Below are 19182 nucleotides of genomic sequence, written 5' to 3'. Positions count from 1 at the left end.
GTAAGAGAGAACAAGAACAATCACCACTCTGAAAAGTACTGCCATCTGAAAAATTAACCAGTTCCCATCATTCTCGACCGATCAACTGCATTGGAACCAGATGATCCCTTGATTCTTCACTTGGCTTCAACGGCCATTAAGTTTCTGTGTTTCCTCCTTCCTCACTACTGCTTACTCTGATTCCTTCAATGGATCTCTCTCATTTTCCTAATGTCTAAATGTTAAAGTGCTCAGGACTCAACTCTTGGATTTCTTCTGGGTCCATGCACGCTCTCTGGGAAACTGCATCAGGAGTTGTGTGTTCTCATTCTGGAATATCCCAAATCCTACACCCTCACATCACCTGTCCAAGTGGCCACCAATGATCACTTGCGGAAGACTGAATAGTCTTCCTCCTTCCTCCCTTGCTTTTCTATCGTTCTGCCCACATCAGCCTAAGGGATGCTTACAAATATAAGTGGGCAGGGGGCTCCTATGCTCACAATATCCACTGGCTCCTGCTCTCAATCACTCAGAATAAAGTCTGTGGCACTCCAATGGCCCACGGTGGCCACCGGACTGGTAGTATCTCTCTCCAGCATCCTTGTCCATTGTTGTCCACCACTAGAGCCCTCTTCCTCTTACTGCAACATCAGCCAATTCCTGCCTTGGCCTTCGAGATTACTCTTCCAGCTACCTCAAGGCTCTTCCCTCTGGTCTCTGCTCAAAGTCACCTTCACTGGGGCAGATAGGCTTCTCCAGTCCACCCAGCTAAACGAGCACGATACTACTATCACTCTCAGTCCCCACTTCTGTTTTCTTTTCCCTCATAGCACTCAGAGACCCCTGGCATGTATGTTTTTACTCATTTGTTTGGTTTCCTTTCTCTCCCACTAGAATGGATGCTCTATGAGAATCAAGTTTTTGATAGTTTGCTTAATGCTTACTCTCTAGTGATGGGAACCATACCCAGCACTTGGCACACACTCTAAAAACATTCATAGAATGAATGAATGAGTGAATGAGAAAAAGAACGAATGAAACCTGACAGTTGCACAGTCCCAAAACACACTGCCGAACTACAAGATGGCACACCACCTAATTGTTAGAGAGGAGGTCTTCAGTCCTCCACAAATGTTTACACATGCTCAGTACTGTTGAGTAAGACAGAGTTACACTACATGTTCGAGAATGCTTTCTACCTCAGATATTTATAAATGGAAGAAAAATTAAGCAACAGAAGGAATGAACTAGTTTTCTTGAAAAGTCACTCAAGTAAAGTCCCCAGTGATACTGGGGAAATGAATTATTATTCATTATCTCACCACTCAAGTGTGTACAAATCCGAAGTTAAAAATGAACATATCCATCCTCGTTAAATATAGTTAGAGTTCTTATTTTTCTTAGTTATACAGCAAGTACCTCTGGGAAATATGGCATCTGCATATGAATATATTTCCCAGAAAGCTAAATGTAAAAGGATGAAAAGATGAACATAAAATTTATTTTTAAGGGATCAATTCATGAAGTGAGAATCTACAGTGAAGGATTTTGTCTTAATTGTTAAAAATCTTTACTATTCAAGTTAGCTGCCACTGAACACAAATATAAAATCTTGATTTCTTAAGTGCTGACTCTTCTAAATCTAACTTTTTAATAACCTTTTGACGAAAGTTCTGCATTTACTTGGAGTGATCATTAGTTCCAAATTTCCCATTTTATTAGGAATGTGCTAACGTGCATTCGCGAATGCAGATGATACTGACAACATTCCTGTCGTGGAATCTATGTTTTAGTGGGAACTAAAAACTAACTAAAACAAAAGCAAAGAGGTAAAAGCAAAATAGTGAATTTATAGTATGATACGGTGAAAAATACTACAGACACATTAAATATGAAAGAAGGGGCTGCTGTTTGGAGGATAAGGTAGAGATAGAGAATGGCTATTTTTGCTGCTTTGTCAAGGAAAGTCTCTTGCATTAGGGGACATCTGAATAGTTATCTGAAGGAAATGAGGTGAGCTCTGTTAGAAATCAATAAGATCATGCAGGCAGAAGCATTTTCTAGTCTATAAACCTTCTCAATAGGGCAAGCTTATGCCTGACAATGAGTGACTCATTTTCCAAAACTGAACATTCAATGCATATATAGTGTTACATTGAAAGTAATTAAAATGAAGTTGATGAATAATTGATTAAATGATCCATTAGCTAGTTTAAATTTAGAACTTAAATATAGCATGTATAAAACCTAAACATAGTTTATCCTTATTATATCTAATCATGTTGTACTTCCACAACCAATTGATCATCGTCAGACTGAATTTTAAATTTTTTGTTAAGAAATCATATAAATCAGAATAACAAAATTATAATAAAATTGGGATCAGGTAAGCTAAGAGCATATAAGAAATTTTGTGTGTGTGTTTTTTTTTAAGTGGCCACAAAATTATTAGCAGAATTAAACATTGGCTATATTACATCCTTCTAAATTGAGATACATAATCCATAACCACATATTTAAGTAAGAAAAAAATGCTACATGTACTGTATGTTCTCCTGGAAGACTTTAATCAAAATGTTTATTGAGATCTTACTCTGTGCCTTGCACTGTTCTAGCTACTTCGGGCAATTAAAAAAATAACCCATTTTCCCCATGAGTCCAATAATATATAGACCCACATAAAGTAATTAGACATGAAATAAGAGGATAATATCAAACAGTTTGTAATTCAGTGCTGAACAAAATAAAATCAAATACTGAAAATAATAGATACATTTAAAATGCAGGGCTGTTGTTTATTGAGTTGCTAGTTACTACTGGCTCCAACATAAATGTGTGACTTTTGAGTATGTAACTTAACCCACTTTCTACAGATGACTCACTCATAATAGGAGCACATTAGCTAACCTTCTCTCAAGCTCTAAAAACTCCAAGCATTGTCAAGTACAGGAGCCAACGCACTATGCCCTACAGGCCAAAATGTGGCCCCCAGCTTGCTTTTGTAAATAAAGTTTTATTGGAACTCAGCCATGCTCCCTCATTTATGTATTATCTATGGCTGCTTTCAAATACACAGCAGAATGTCACAAAAAGAGACCATATAAGCTCTAAAGCTAAAATATTTGCTATCTGACATTTTACAGAAAAAAATTTTCCAACCTCTGCTCTAATATGACAAATATTCCAGGTATCCACAAAGAAGAATGAATAATCATCACTTATGGTAATAGGTAACACATAAATAATGAACATGACCCTAAGAATTGAGGGAATATAGACAGGTGGAAAGAGGGCTAACAACATTCTAGAAAGAGGGAACAGCTCACTCAAGCAAAATTACAGAGGCCACAATGGGTATCAGATTTCCCAACGTGGTTGTAGCAGCATGCTGTGCACGTACGTATTGCATGCTGACTCCTGTGATGAACTAGCCATTTTTATTTCCAACTGTAATAATGGTTATTATGCATTATATATTCCAAAGAGTCAGCTTGCTTGTTGTGTTAGAACATGTGTCAATATTCTGCAGACATTAAATATTAGTAAACCAGGCAAACTCCTGGAGTAAGAATTTTTATAGAGGAGGAGAAGGACAAGGAGGAGGTGTAGAGACAGAGAGAGAGAGAGATAGAAAAGTGAGAGAGAGAGAGAGACAGAGACAGAGACAGAGACTGCTAACATTTGAAATAATTCAGGATTGTATTTTCCCATAGTGATATGTCTTCCAAGACTACGGCCACACAACTACGCAAATATTTGGTCTCCAGTGTACTTCCCTTCCAGGGAATCTTGGATGAAAACTAAAGAAGCAGATGGGCCTTGAGTTTTATTTTCACACAATTTCAATCAATCAGGAAGTCAGACTAACTGTAAGAATTCTGTACTAATTCAAGCTGGAACAGAGAAGATTATTGACAAATAAGGATGACACCGCTGTTGCCCTTCACCTAAGACAACCTGGCTGAGAGGGACCTACGACAAGCTGGCTGAGAGGGGTCTCTGTCGGCAAAGGGATACGGGCAGGAATTTACAAGGTCAAAGAACTTTAAAATGCCTGCAATTAACATTAAAGATGGCATTCAAACATATCTCTGATTAAAAATAATGTTGGAGGGGCGCCTGGGTGGCTCAGTCCTTAAGCATCTGCCTTCAGCTCAGGGCATGATCCCACAGTCCTGGGATCAAGCCACACATCAGGCTCCTCCGCTGGGAGCCTGCTTCTTCCTCTCCCACTTCCCCTGCCTGTGTTCCCTCTCTCAGTGGCTGTCTCTATCTGTCTGTCAAATAAATAAATAAAATCTTTAATAATAATAACAATACTAATGTTAGAGAATTTTCACCGCATACTGTCTTTTAAATATATGTTTTCCATCACACATTTGGAAACCTAAGCCTGATACACAGGAAACAAGAACAAAGGACTCCAGAATGAGTCAGTGCTCTCAGGACAGCAATTCTAGCAACATCCTCATTCATGCTTTACTAGAAAAGCCACTGTGAAAGGCACATTCTCAGGTCTCTTTATGTCCTGTGCCTTCAATTCCTAACTTTTGAAGCCGGAGCTACCTTCCCTCTACCTGCACGTTGACCCTGCCTCAGGTTTTATGACCCCTCCTCTCCATAGTTAGGACAAATTTAAGAGGCCAGAGCTCCCTCTGACCTCCTCTCTTTCCAATCAATAGGCTCCTGCCTTGCTCCTGATGGCCAAACTACATTGAATTACAAGTTGGGTCATTGTGATTTTTACCCTCACTGGCCACGCCGTCATATCTCAGTTCCACCCAGAGATGTTCTGTCTCTCTGCAGTCTTCATTTCCGGGCCCCGAGTCCCATCTCAGGGCTCCAGGACTGCATCTTGCTTCCTGCTCCTAAATTTCCTTATGCTCTGTCTGCTCACCCGCATGCCTGACTGTTGCCAATTATTTTATTCACCTGCCTGAGTATGCCACTACCTGTGAATCCTCCTAAAGGTTATTGTGTCCAACCCACTGCTCACTATGTTATCCCCTGGTCCCATTTGCCTGACTTCCCAGACATTGCTTCAAAGACAGTGGGGAAATGCCCTGAACAAAAAAGCATTGTTTCTCATCTAGCCTAATGGACAGTTTCAGGATTTGCGGGAAAAGGAGACTGACGTCTTGATTCAGGTGTTTCTTGAGTCATCACCAAGGTCCGTCTAGCCCCTTCGGGTCTTCAGGAAGCGGCATCACTTGCCTCACTCTGACCAAGGGAAGACTTGGATGGGATCTAGCATCTCCAGAGGTCAGACACTTTATTCCCAAGATTGTGATTGCTTTTTCTCATTTCCTCTTCAATAAAGAAAGAAAGGGAGAAAGAAGAAAAGAAAGACAGAGAGGAAGGAAGGAAGGGAGGGAGGGAGGAAAGGCACAGCAGGAACAATAACCTTACAATGTTTCTTTACAGCTGTGGCAGACACACTATTTTTATTTCCCATAAATTTGGGCAGCTGATTACAGAACTATTTTGTTTTGATGCACTTGGAAGCATGGTGCTTTGTCTCTCATCAGCGTGCATTACTTGAATAGGCGCTATATTTTTCACCTCGGAATCTTGCTAACTTTAGCATTCTGTTAAAAACCAAAAACAAACTTAGATCCTTCCATATGTCATCTGTGGAAATCTCATACCCCGATTACTTCTCTTTATAGAAAGGGTGTTATCATATCTGGGGGCTAAACTTTGTTTAACTTTAACAATTTATATTATGTAATATTCAAATATTGAGTTACTTCTTTAAAAACATATGGAAAGTATGGGTAATAAAAATACAACGTTCTCTTTCAGTATTTTTTTTTTTTTTTGTAAAATTTTGTTTACATAGTTGAGGTCGACTGTTTTTTAACTTACCATCTACTACATATTTTTCTTGGGACAGCTGCGACTTTCAGAGATATTCTGAGGTTGAGGTTTCCCTAATACTAGCACAGGAGAGAGAACACGTTCTGCACAGACAAAAGAACTAGATTTTCTCTCTAAGCCATGAATCTGAAGGACTTAATTTAATTTTATCTTACCCACAGTCTCCTCAGTTTTTCCATTATTTCAAAAGTTCTTTCCCAGTTTTGAATCAGTTGTCCTATGATTCTCAAATCATAGCAATAGAAATTAAGCAGTTTAAAAATCAGTGTCATAGGAGTATACTAGAAAAATATTCGCTTTTCCTTTGGGCAAAAACACCATTGACTCTAACTCATCTCTTATTTTATATGTCTTTGCTTAAATCATATTGTCTTTCTTTTCACTGGAAATGACAGTCATTATTTTCCTGATCCTGTTTTGTTTTCAAAGAACCGGAAGACTCTTGGTATTTCTAACATAACACTCTCATCCTGTATCATTGAAAAGCTATTGCGATGAGTATTTGTTTATATTTTGATCTCCTTGCTACATGCTGGTCTCTTCTGAAAGGAAGGGGACTTGCTTACATTTTCCATGTGTTGAATACAGAGCACATAGTGGGTATTCTTCAAAACTTTGACAAATATTGAACACAATCAGCATGATAACTTATGACAGGAATAAATTCAATCAAATTAGATCAAATTTATTTCCTCTTCCCTCTTGTAGGTCCAATAGCCGTGCTCAGAAAAAAATTTTAAAGTAGTAAAGCTAGAACATCGGTCACGTTTGCAAGAATCGTTGTAAATCATATTGGAAATTGTCTGGTCTGCATGTACCAAGGGCGAATTACTTTGAGACTTGTAGTTCAAATTTTGCTGGACATTTAACAGCTGCAGCATATTTCTGACAGATGGTATAACAGATGAATCCATTTCAAATTATCTCCTGAACTGTTATATACTAGAAAAAAATAGATTTGTGAGGCTTTTTAAAAAATAACTTAAATTTTTGTCTCCTCTGAATTGATCTTCTGATTTTATAGAAGTAAGTCCTATCACACAAAACAACAAAAATCAAATTTTACCCTTTGTGTAGTCTAGAGAAGTTTTTGAAAATTTAATGTATGCTACTTCATGCAAAAAACTGAAATGGTATTTAAAAATAGAATCAACCATTTGCCCTAGAACCAGGCGGAGGTTGTCATCTCTAAAACAATGGTTACAGTGGCCTTTCTTTTTTTAACTCAAGTTCTACCGTCTCATAAGAAGGCAGAGCTACCTTACGCTTTTAATAAACTGACAATATTGAACAGTGTCAAGGTCAATTGCAACATGACTAAATGAACTTGAGCACTCTTAAAGCTTTCATTGACAATCTTCCTATGGATGAGGCTCTTTGGATTGCGATTTGTTGGTCCACTGGCAAGTGTCTCATTTTTTGACTCTTTCGTTTCATTAACTGGATAATAAAAGACAGTGTTTTAACAATAAGATGCGATGTGCTTATTGACAACCGAGTCTATCTCCTAGACTACTTAACCACTTCTACTTTTAAATAATTGACTAAAGCACTATACATAAACATTCTCCAGTGTTCCTGGCTCAAGTCACTTCAGATTAGATCATGCACTCAACTGGTACGAAGTAAACAGTGGAGCACCAGAGAGCCAGGCGAAGCTGAAGAAGAAGTTTAAACTAAGTGACAGGGGCGCCTGGGTGGCGCAGTCGTTAAGCGTCTGCCTTCGGCTCAGGGCGTGATCCCAGCGTTCTGGGATCGAGCCCCACATCAGGCTCCTCTGCTGGGAGCCTGCTTCTTCCTCTCCCACTCCCCCTGCTTGTGTTCCCTCTCTCGCTGGCTGTCTCTATCTCTGTCGAATAAATAAAATAAAATCTAAAAAAATAAATAAATAAATAAATAAATAAATAAACTAAGTGACAAACACTATGGTAGATTCAGTTAAAGAAACGTAGGCTATGAAATGGCATTTGTAATATAATACTAAATTTATGAAGTCTATCTTTATAGATGAATAAATGGCTAAAAGAATATATAAGCCAAAATGTTAACCATGATGTCACATTGGTTATTGATAATTTTAAGTTTTATTTTCCTCTATGTTTCCTACTTTTTTGAAATGTTCTTTAATTAATGTGCACTGATATTATAATAATATATGAAAAATGAATAGTAGTAAGGATAACTGCCCAGTGATGATGAGTGCAAAGAAGATATGCTTCATTTGTTCATCTAACAATTATTTGAGTGCCCACAGTAGGGATACAACAGGAAGCAACACAGAGTTTTATATTTAATAAATAATAAATTTAAAAATTCATGGTATGTAAGCTAGTGATAATTATTATGGGGGAAATAGAGCAGGGAAGGAAGACAAGGCACCTGTTGGGTGCTGGGTGGGCATGAGTGCCCTTTACATTAGAAGTCCAAGAAGACCTCATTAATAAGATCATTTTTAGCAGAAAAGTCATGGAGAAGAGGGAACAAGCCATATTGTATTATCTGCTATCTGTGGAATGGTAGTTCCGGGTCAAGAAACCAAGTGAGGAAGCCCAGAAACAGGGGCAGGCTAAGCACGTGCAAAGACCTCAGGGAGCCAGCCCTGGGTGGATGAAGCAGGAGGAGCACGGAGTAAACAGAGTGGAAGAGGTCAGGAAGGCGCAGAGTGGAAGGGGGGAGGGCTGGGTGTCTAGGGCCTTGTAGGGGATTGTAAGCCATTGGGCTTTAGTGACATTCAAAGATTGGAAGCCCTTGACAGCAGAAAATGTGATATTTTACTAAATTCATTATGAAGGAAGTGCAAATTTAATGTAAATGGTGTTGTTTTTCTTTTTAAGATATTTTTTAGAGCAATTTTAGATTTAGAGTAAAATTGAGAGGAAGGGTCAGGGATGTGCCATACATTCTGTCCTCCTACACATACACAGCTGCCTCTCCAGAATGTGATTTTTTTGTCATTGTTGTTGTTTTTAACCACAACGAACCTATGTTAACACTTCATAATCACCCAAAGTCCATAGTTTACTTGAGGATTCACTCTTGTTGTTATACATTCTAAGGGTTTGGAGAAAGTATAATGACATGTGTCCATCAACAAAGGGTATTTTCACTGCCCTGAAAGTCCTCTGTGCTTTGCCTGTTCACATCCCCACCCTCACCCTGACCACCCCAGATCTTTTTTACTATATTCACAGTTTTGTTTTTTTTCCCACAGTGTCTTATACTCGGAATCCTATAACACATAGTCTTTTCATATTGGCTTCTTTCACTTAGTAATCTGCATTTAAGGTTCCTATGTCTTTTCATGGTTTGATGGCTCATACCTTTCTGGTGTTAAACAACATCCCATTGTCTCGATGTATGCCAGTTTCTTATCCATGTGCCTACTGAAGGAAACCTTGATTGCTTACAAGTTTTAACAATACACATAAAGCTGTTGTGAACATTCATGTGCAGGTGTTTTTAAGGGGTAAGGACATTTTGAAATTTTAATATTTAAAAAAATATAGGAGGATAAGAAAAAATTGACTATTTGAAATTTAAAATGGAAGAGAAGAGCATTCCAGGCAATAGGATCAGTACCACAAAAAGGCTAAGTCTTTTTGGTGTCTTCAAGAAGGAAACAGCATCCTTGGAAACAAAACAAAAGAACAACTTGTAGTCGCCTAACTTGTTCTCCCAATTTCCTCTTGGATAATTTATGAGGTCTTAAACGAAATGCCAGAAGAGACCTCTGACTCTACCACACCCTATGCTAAATTCAGCCTACTTCCCTTCTTCCAAAGAGAACCAACCCACTCCCTTTACTCTAAGATGAAGAGTAATTGGGGGCGCCTGGGTGGCACAGCGGTTAAGCGTCTGCCTTCGGCTCAGGGCATAATCCCGGCATTACGGGATTGAGCCCCACATCAGGCTCCTCCGTTATGAGCCTGCTTCTTCCTCTCCCACTCCCCCTGCTTGTGTTCCCTCTCTCGCTGGCTGTCTCTATCTCTGTCAAATAAATAAATAAAATCTTAAAAAAAAAAAAAAAGATGAAGAGTAATTGTACATTTACTTGTTTAATGTGTGACTCCGCCATGACTTGTTCTCCCCATTAGGGTGGAGCCCAAGATTGTTTTCTTCACTTCTGTACACCCACCGCACTGGCAGCGACTGGTGCCCATAATGAACGAACAGTGGATGGGTACAGAGGGCAGCAATCACTGAATTTACAGAGGGGTTATCTGAATAGGGAGGTTAAGGCCAGATTGTGTTAAAAACATCTTATTTGGTCATTTCTGTTTTGCGTGTTCTGAATTATTCTTTTAAAAAAAGATTTTATTTATTTATTTATTTGACAGAGAGAGAGAGAGAGAGAGAGAGCGAGCACAAGCCGGGGGAGCAGCAGGCAGAGGGAAAGGCAGAAGCAAGCTCCCTGCTAAGCAGAGAGCCTGACTTGGGGCTCAATCCCAGGACCCTGGGATCATGACCAGAGCCAAAGCAAATGCTAACCTACTGAGCCACTCAGGCACCCCTCAATTATTCTTTCAATAAGTGTTTATTGGATGCCCATTAGAATCTAGAAATCTGATATCCCAAACTTCGCAGGCTAATGAATACCACGCTATCAATGTGGATTATATTCTGTAGGCCTTGAGAAACCACTGAAATGGTTTGCTTATTAGAGTAGTGCTGCAATATAATCATATCTGTATTTTAGGAAAAAAACCAAAAACAAAAAACCTTTGGCAGCTGGGTGAAGTTGTCGTTGGAGGTGTGTTCTGTAAACAATGAGAGTATCACAGCAGTGTAAGTTAGAAGTTGTACAGAGGTGAACAAAGCCAGTGCAGTGGGTTTATAAGAGGGAAAAGGTACAAAAGATGCTTTGGAAGATGGCCAAATGTGTTTTTCAAAAGGATGTGTGAGATACTAGACAGAAGAGAGGCAAAAATGACTGAGATTTCTTACGTAGGTGACAGTGGAGTGTGAAAGTCATTTGTTGAGATTTTAAAATATGGTATTGAACCCATTTGCTGTACTCGTTTATTAAAACAGGATGTTTGACTGAATTTAAAAGCATATGCCAAGATTAATATCTTCACGCTCAATTGATTTCACACTTTTAACTAAAATTACCAGTCACAGGTTCTCTAAGTAATTTGTTGAAATAAGAAAGTCACTTTACTAAGACACAGAAAGTTAAGAATGTGGCCCCTGTAAAGTAAGACGTTTGCCTTCTTTAAGACAAAACTACCCAGTGCTGCTTTTTCCATCTATATATTAAATTGCAAAACTCTGTCTCTTTCGCTGTCACACTTTGCTACTGAATGAGATCTCTCTAGCATGCATAGCTCCACTAATGGTGTTCTGTTAACTGGGTACCTTTTATTATAATGGTAAACTGGAAAAGGAAGATCTCTGTGTGCTAATGCCTAACCATCTCCAATTTCTGGGGGACCTTGCTCCATCTTTTTTTTTTTTTTCCTCCTTATAATATATTTTTTTTTAATCTTCTTTCTAATTCCCCTGGCTTTAAGCACATGCAAACTTTCCTATTTCAGGAAGAAATACTAGACAACAAAGTGGTGGTTACCAGAGGGGAAGTGGGGGGGATGGGTGAAATAGGGGATGGGGATTAAAGAGTACACTTATTGCAATGAAAAAATAAAATAATTTTAAATAAGAAAAAAAGGAAGAAAATTTTTTTTATGTTACTGCTGACCCTTCCTCTCAGAGCTGGCCCCCTGAATGAGAGCTCTGTACTCCACCATGAAGGAAATGTCCTGGAAACGTGGGGCAAATCTAAAGGCAAAAGCGTATTGTGCTGATTTCTAGGAACATATTCTAATCCAAGGAAAGTTTCTTGCTTTGATATATATTTTTGGATAACATTTAAATTCTAAACAAAATCGTTGTTTCAGAAGGATTCTATGAAAAGGCAAAAACCACACCAAACTAAATGAGGATAGAAACAAAATAACTCTTTTCAAATACATGTACACGTGCACTCACTTTATTTTCTTATTTTTTATTTTATTTTATTTATTTACTTGAGAGAGTGGGAGAGTGCAGAGGGAAAGAAAGCCCGATGCGGGGCTCGGTCCCAGGACCTGAGCCAAAGGCAGACGCTTAACCGACTGAGCCACCCAGGTGTCCCTGCACTCATTTTAGACGGAAAGAAGATCAGGAAGGAAGATTCCCTGGATCTTTTGTTGCCACTATTCCCGGTAATGAAGGGCAACGGGTAGTGCTATTTCAGTAGGAATACCTCCAGCAGAAGGTTTTTGAGATAAGCAGACAGGGACTAAAATGGAACTCAGGTCTTAGATGAGTAAGGACCAGAAATAATTCAGTAGAGAAAACTCAGGTCCTAAAGGAAGGATCAAAAAGCAAGCAGCCAGGGACCAGAACACAGGAGATCAACACCTCAGCCAGACTGCTGAGAACCTGTCTTGAGAGAGCTTCCTCCTGCCTCTGGCTTTTTATGCAGCCTGGTGGGCATGAGAAGAGAAATTCTACAATCTCAAGAATTTTCAACAGTTAGGAGGAAATCTTATGCCCTCCAAAGAAAGGAGGAAAGAGAGACCATAACCAAGGAAAGGCACAGAAATGAGACTAATTAGAGGTTAAAAAAAGTGTGCTTGATTAATAAGCCAGGTGTGTTTCGGCAAGCAGTAAGAAATAGGGATTGAAAGTAGCAGTGTGTTGAGACTTGAAAACTAAGCAGATAATTTTCAATCTCCTACAGAAGGGAATTGGGAACAATTAAAGGTTTCTGAACAGAGAAATTACAGTGTAAAAGTGCAGGAAAAGTTACAGAAAATAACACTCTTTGTTTTTTAAGCTTCCTTAGAGAGGGAGATTCCCAGAGAATGAATTCCAGATGGGAAAAGAAAATGCATCTCAAGAAAACAATGTAATCAGAAATAAATGGGAGAGGGAGACAGAGCCACAGAATTCTGCATTGCTGGAGTTCACAGAGCTATGGAGAGATGGAGAAAGTTCTTGGTTTTACATTTTGAAATAAGAAACAGAGCCATAGCAGTGAAAAATAAATGAGACATATATATTCATGACCATCATGATAGAGGTTGGCTGCAGTCTTTTGGAAACAATCGCATTGTTTTCCCAACACACCTACATTTTTATAGAAGCTGGCCTCCAAATCTGATTTAGAAAACTCCAGTTCCAATCTCTATTCATTCCTCACCTCTCCTGAGCGAACCACATATTCATGTTGAATCTCAGTTTCTCCGTCTGTGAAGTAGGAGTATTGGACATAAAATCCTCACAGTCCCTTTTGGGGTCTACATTCTTGGATTCTATAATGCCATACGATGCTCACGACAGTACAAAATTTTAAAAAGCCATCCTGTCGCTTAGTATCAAACAGGTTACATATAGAGATTATTATATAAAGAAATCAAATACATTTCAAGAAAATTACCAAAGAGATCGTGAATGCTGGTATAAATCTATAGCAAAGCACGGACAGAAAATTAGTTTGTGCCTTTCCCTCTCTCTTCAGGCTGGAAGCACTTATGGTGACCCAGATGAATCGTCATAAGTAACAATAATGACACAGCATTCCTTTGTCAGTAAAGCCCAGGACACGCTGCCAGTTCTGCTCATTTGAACATATCCAGATTCTCAAGAAACTGACATCCATTTACTTCTATCTTCACAGCACATGTGGTTCATTGTCTTGTTTTATCACCACAATGTTCTTTTTCATGAGAAATATAGATTCAGAGGGATCTGAATTACTGACTGAAATGCTCACACTGAGGAACTTTCTATTACCTAGCCTCAAAAGGAATTTTGCTTTAGGATTACTTTATTCGATCACGTTGTTACACAGAGTAGATGAACGGTGGGGTAGATCTGAAGTGACCGGAAGCCAATGCCCTGTGACCTATATTTAGGAAGCAGTTCTGTAAAATTAATATTTTTAAACTAGACTAAACATTTGTTCTATAAATACTATACAGTGTTTTTACATAAACATTTGTAAATAAAATAATATCTATGTAACACATGGTTAGTGATATTTAAAAATATTTCTGTTTTCGGGGCGCCTGGGTGGCACAGCGGTTAAGCGTCTGCCTTCAGCTCAGGGCATGATCCTGGCGTTATGGGATCGAGCCCCACATCAGGCCCCTCTGCTATGAGCCTGCTTCTTCCTCTCCCACTCCCCCTGCTTGTGTTCCCTCTCTCGCTGGCTATCTCTATCTCTGTCAAATAAATAAATAAAAATCTTAAAAAAAAATATTTCTGTTCTCATTTTTAAAATGTAGCTTTAGAATTCAAATATGCCAAGAATAGGGAAAGATGCACACACTTGGCATTCAGGGTTAGTTCCCCTAGAGCTGAATCTGGTCTACCTCTCAGACTTACATATTCTTGGATGCAGCTTTTCACACTTTACAACTTCCAGTTTAGCTTTGGTAAAATAGTAATTACATAAAAGTTAATAAAGTTTTACTGAGCCTCAGTAGGTGGGTTATATATACCGATGAGGTTTGGGAAGTGAGGGAGTGGGGCAGATAATAAATATCTCTTGCTGGATGGGATTTTAGAGTCCAGAAAGGTCTATAACAAGAACAGATACCTACCATACAGTAAGTAAGTGTTGAAATAGAGATCTAATGCTCAAAAGAAAGTGATATGGGCCCCCCAGGGGGAGAATAATTAATACTGCCTGGAAGATTATATTGTCAAGCATATGTCTATGTTAATGGAGAGTTCCATGAAATGATGTAAAATAAAATGCTTTTTAAACTGAAAAGACTTGACAAATATTAGCTTCTTTCTAATATAATTTAAAAAATAAAACCAGAGTTAACTATTGGATATTTTTCAGATTTCTTATGCTGAGTTCATCCTAAAACATGAAGCATTATCAGGTATACAAAAATATACAATTAGGGTTTTTTTTTGTAGTTGAAAAGATTTCATTATTTCTCTCATGCCTTTGTCTAAACCAATGGATTAGATCACAATATTCTTTTCACCTATTTTTTTCATAGAAAATCCACTTAAGATTCGAGAATTCCAAATTGACGTTTAATGTGGAAAAAAGTACACATCAATCAGTGATGTCTAGAGAATCCCACTCGCTGTCTAATTTCTATTCACATTCATAATCATTTTTAGCTTTACTACGTATATATTCTATTGTTAGAAATGCACCACCATAAGGCAACTAAACCTGTTATGGAACCAAAGCAGCCTATCTGCACTGGAGACCCCACAGAACTAAGAATTTCTTCTGTAGTAACTGCAGGAATATCTGTAACAGAGGCACCTATAAACAGCACTGTGTTATTTGAATGCCTCAATAAATCAGTTGGCAGACCCGCTCTGTACACTGTTACATTTCCTTGATGCACTTTCTGCCTCTATGTCACAAGCTAACCTAAAAAGACTTGAATTATGTGTTTGCTATTAGTTCATTGCTTGACATTCCATATTTCTTATTGTTCAGAACATAAGAATATGCACGTTTATGCATTTTTCTAAGTTCCACTTATTGGTTAGTGTTATTTGAAATATAATATGAAAATGCACTTGACAAGTTACCCTGGAGGTGACACAGCAATTTGCAGAGACGTATGAACATCATGTATTCATGGCAGAGCAATGTTCCCTTTTTGATTTGAGTTTTCTAATATCTTCAAATGCCACTGTACACCAATAACAATTTATTTTTTGGTGGCACAATTGGTCATGTGGAAAATATTTTTCCTGGATTTAAGAGAGCACATATATTCACACATACACTTTTCAGTCGGCCCTTGTTCGAAATATAATTTCATGTAGATTGCAGACATCCTGGACTGTGTCTCATTCATCTCTGAGAATGAGAGATTCTCATTCATGCCCAGCAAAATCCCTGACACAACACCAAGGCTAGATATGTGTTTGTTGAATGATTAAACATGTCTCCTGATTCCTCTCTTAGGATGAGAGCTTGTGGGGTTTATGGACACAAACCCCAATTCCAGCTTCCACTGCAACAAACCCTAGAAGTGCTGAGTTCCCCCCAATTCCAGGAGAATGCCACCCCCCAAAACTGCAGGAGATTGTATTCTGGGGTTTACTCCTTCTATAAACTGGGTATACACTCCAGATATTGTGGAGGTAACAGTATCTCTGAGAAATATGAATTTTGTTTTCTTCTCACGTAGACGCAAATTTAATGTGAGCTGCAGCATTTTGTTGTTGTTGAGAATAATCCTTTACTTTAAGATGATTAGGGTAAATTTTGAGGGAGGAAAAGAAAAATAATTTTGAGAATATGGTATGTGGTTTCCTCAAAGTTGTGCCTCTTAGGAACAGATCACCTAAAAAAGTCTTTCTTTCTATCCAGAACTACAGGGGTAGAATAAATAGCCTCTCCTTGTTGACCCCTGCCTACACCTGCCACACTTGTTACCCAAGAATTCTGAAGAGACCTGCAGAGATACTGTTTGACTCTATGTCACAGCAGTAGAACTGTCACGTAGAGATATCTTGGTCAAGGTCAGCATAACTATTGTGGCAAGATTCAGTAAAAAAGAAAGAAACTAACAACCCACATTATTTAATTTTCTTTCTCATTCAATAAAAGCTGTGACAAGGTGTGTGCAAGTTAAATGGTAGAGAGATGACACACATTTTCATTCCTATTTTCAAGGATAGTGAAGATCGCAAGGAAAGGCTACATCAAAATGCATTTAACTGACATCCTGTTTTCCTCTTGGAGGGGAAAAACGTTTTACCTTGCATTCTTATTTTATTGCTCACTGTAGGCTTAACTCTACATGTTAACACATCTATTCGTCTCAGAGTTTTATCCATTTTCCTTAAGAATTTGATACCTACTAAAATTAAAATGATTCTGGAGAAACAGCATTGGAAGGTCTTATCAGGTCCCGGGAAAGGCTTTGAATACAAGTTTTCACGGGTGCTGGGGTAAGCGTGGAAAAAAGAACATGAAAATATGAGACATTAAACTTCAGGGACAATAAAATTAGGGTCTTGGTTAGAAGCAGGAAAGCCAATATTACTACAGTACTAGTTTGCCTTGGACTCGATCTGCCCGCACATAATTTATCTATATGTCCACGAAACATCAGGAATACAGGTAGGCATAGCTGGCATTTTTCTCACATAAATATCGAGAAATGAATTGCTAAGCTTATATTGTATTTTAAAGATCTTTAAAGAATTTTCATCAAGATTCAAAACATCCAAATCTACATGGAATTTCCCCCTATATCCTACCCACCCCTCGCACAACTTCTCAGTATTATAGATAAATTTCAAAGTATAACCAGATGGGAAACTGATGACTGAGAAAAATTCGGGAGAGCTGGCAAATAAATGTTCTAAAAGATGGAAACTTGATAAACGTGGGTGAAACTGGTGTGAGTATCAAGACAATATTCTCTTAAAACATTTAGAGAGAGATCAATTTCTACTTGTATATCCTCTAAGGAATCTATGTTGCTTTCATAATGTGCAAGAGTTAAAATTCAGCATGATTCTACGCGCTTTGATATTTTTGGGGTCTGAATTATATACAGTTGAGTCTAGAATGTTGGAAGTCAGATCATTCCAATAACTGTGTGATGATTCTTTGTAACGTGTCAGTATCTTCTGGTACATGAGCGTCTAAAAACTGACGCCTAAATTCTATGGAGCAACATAAGTAGGTCAGCATGGAAAACATGCAGTTGAATCAGATACTGATCATTCTCACGTGTTTTTAAATTATATGGAATTTAAAAATTTACAATAACACAAAAGAGCAATAATATGCTTTTAAAATAAACGGCAAATAGGTGATACATCAGGAGACTTCACCTGATCTATTTTTCTTTTTTTTTTTTTAAAGATTTTATTTATTTATTCGACAGAGAGAGACAGCCAGCGAGAGAGGGAACACAAGCAGGGGGAGTGGGAGAGGATGAAGCAGGCTCATAGCGGAAGAGCCTGATGTGGGGCTCGATCCCGTAACGCCGGGATCACGCCCTGAGCCGAAGGCAGATGCTTAACCGCTGTGCCACCCAGGCGCCCCTGATCTATTTTTCATTCTTGAGTCATGATTGGACCTAAAGAAGGATGTATCAATATGTGTCCTGGAAAGTTTTTGAAAATAATACACATAAGTAGAAATTTTATAATGTGTCCTTTTTGGGGAGAATTTCTATATTTTGTTTTAATTGCAAGTTCGTATGCACATACCCCAGGGCCCCCGGGTTTCCTATTTTCCAGAGCAATCATGTTCATCTCTTCAAGCTGCTTCTTTTGGAATGTACCTCTATTTCTTTCATTAAATCACACGCTTATGTTTTTATTTCCTAATTTTTCAGTTTTAAGTGTCTGTGGACTTCCCACTATGAAAGATGAAGGTTTCTTTCTTGTTCAGCACTTCATCCCACCATACACAGGCATATTCTTTCTGCCCCCACCCCTTCCACCTTACTGATGTAGTTATATCAAACCTCCCCTTGGATCACCATGCCATATTTACGTCATTATGACTATGTAAGTACTATTCACAGCTAAGCCAAGTACTTACGCTATAATAACTATTCCTTTTTTGCATAACTTCTATTTTTTCTAGTGATAATGTTTCTTTCTTTTTTAATTAACATACAGTTACAGAAATCATAATGTCTTTACTGAAAAGAAACTATCTTGTATTACCTAACAATGCCCCCAACTATTTTGAGTACATGACAGTGGAATTTATACAGATCTACTTGACCAAGACGAAGGCATATGATGAACTTTGGCCAGAGAATTTTTACCCAACCTGTATTCATGAAAGTTAGGCTCCATGAACCCTGCGTTCACCCCTGGCTGTAAAGAGACAAGTCCAATGAGATTCACTGACTTCCCATTCACTCTGTACTCGTCATCTAGATTCAGCCTTTACCATCTAGATTTAATCAAGAATCACAGATCAGTTCATGGTTAACTGGGAAAATCAAATGGAGGGAATTAGAGAGCATGATCAAATTGAAAATTTAGCAGCCCCTCTATAAAACTAGAAATATAAATGTATACCCATGTTACATGTTATACCTGGGAAAAGAAAACTTAAGAATCATTTAGTCCAAAATTGGGGCACCTGGGTGGCTCAGTCATTAAGCATCTGCCTTTGGCTCAGGTCATGGTCCCAGGGTCCTGGGATTGAGCCCCGTATCAGGCTCCCTGCTCAGCGGGAAGCTTGCATCTCCCTCTCCCACTCCCCCTGCTTGTGTTCCCTCTCTCTCTGTGTGTGTCTCTCTCTGTCAAATAAATAAAATTAAAAAAAAAAAATACATACTATGAGGAAAGAGAGACCCAGAA

At 38.4% G+C, this 19182-nt stretch overlaps 1 protein-coding gene across 1 annotated transcript in view; it reads right to left on the bottom strand.

Annotated features, from left to right (window-relative positions):
* The window catches only part of CNTNAP2 (contactin associated protein 2), a 1356273-nt gene that overhangs the window by 1319089 nt on the left and 18002 nt on the right, over positions 1 to 19182 (bottom strand). The window lies entirely within an intron of this gene.

This window comes from Ursus arctos, unplaced genomic scaffold (genome assembly GCF_023065955.2).
Source record: "Ursus arctos isolate Adak ecotype North America unplaced genomic scaffold, UrsArc2.0 scaffold_3, whole genome shotgun sequence".
Classification (NCBI taxonomy): Eukaryota; Metazoa; Chordata; class Mammalia; order Carnivora; family Ursidae; genus Ursus; species Ursus arctos.
Note: the sequence above shows the minus strand (reverse complement) of the source record. Positions and strands in the feature narration are given on the sequence as shown.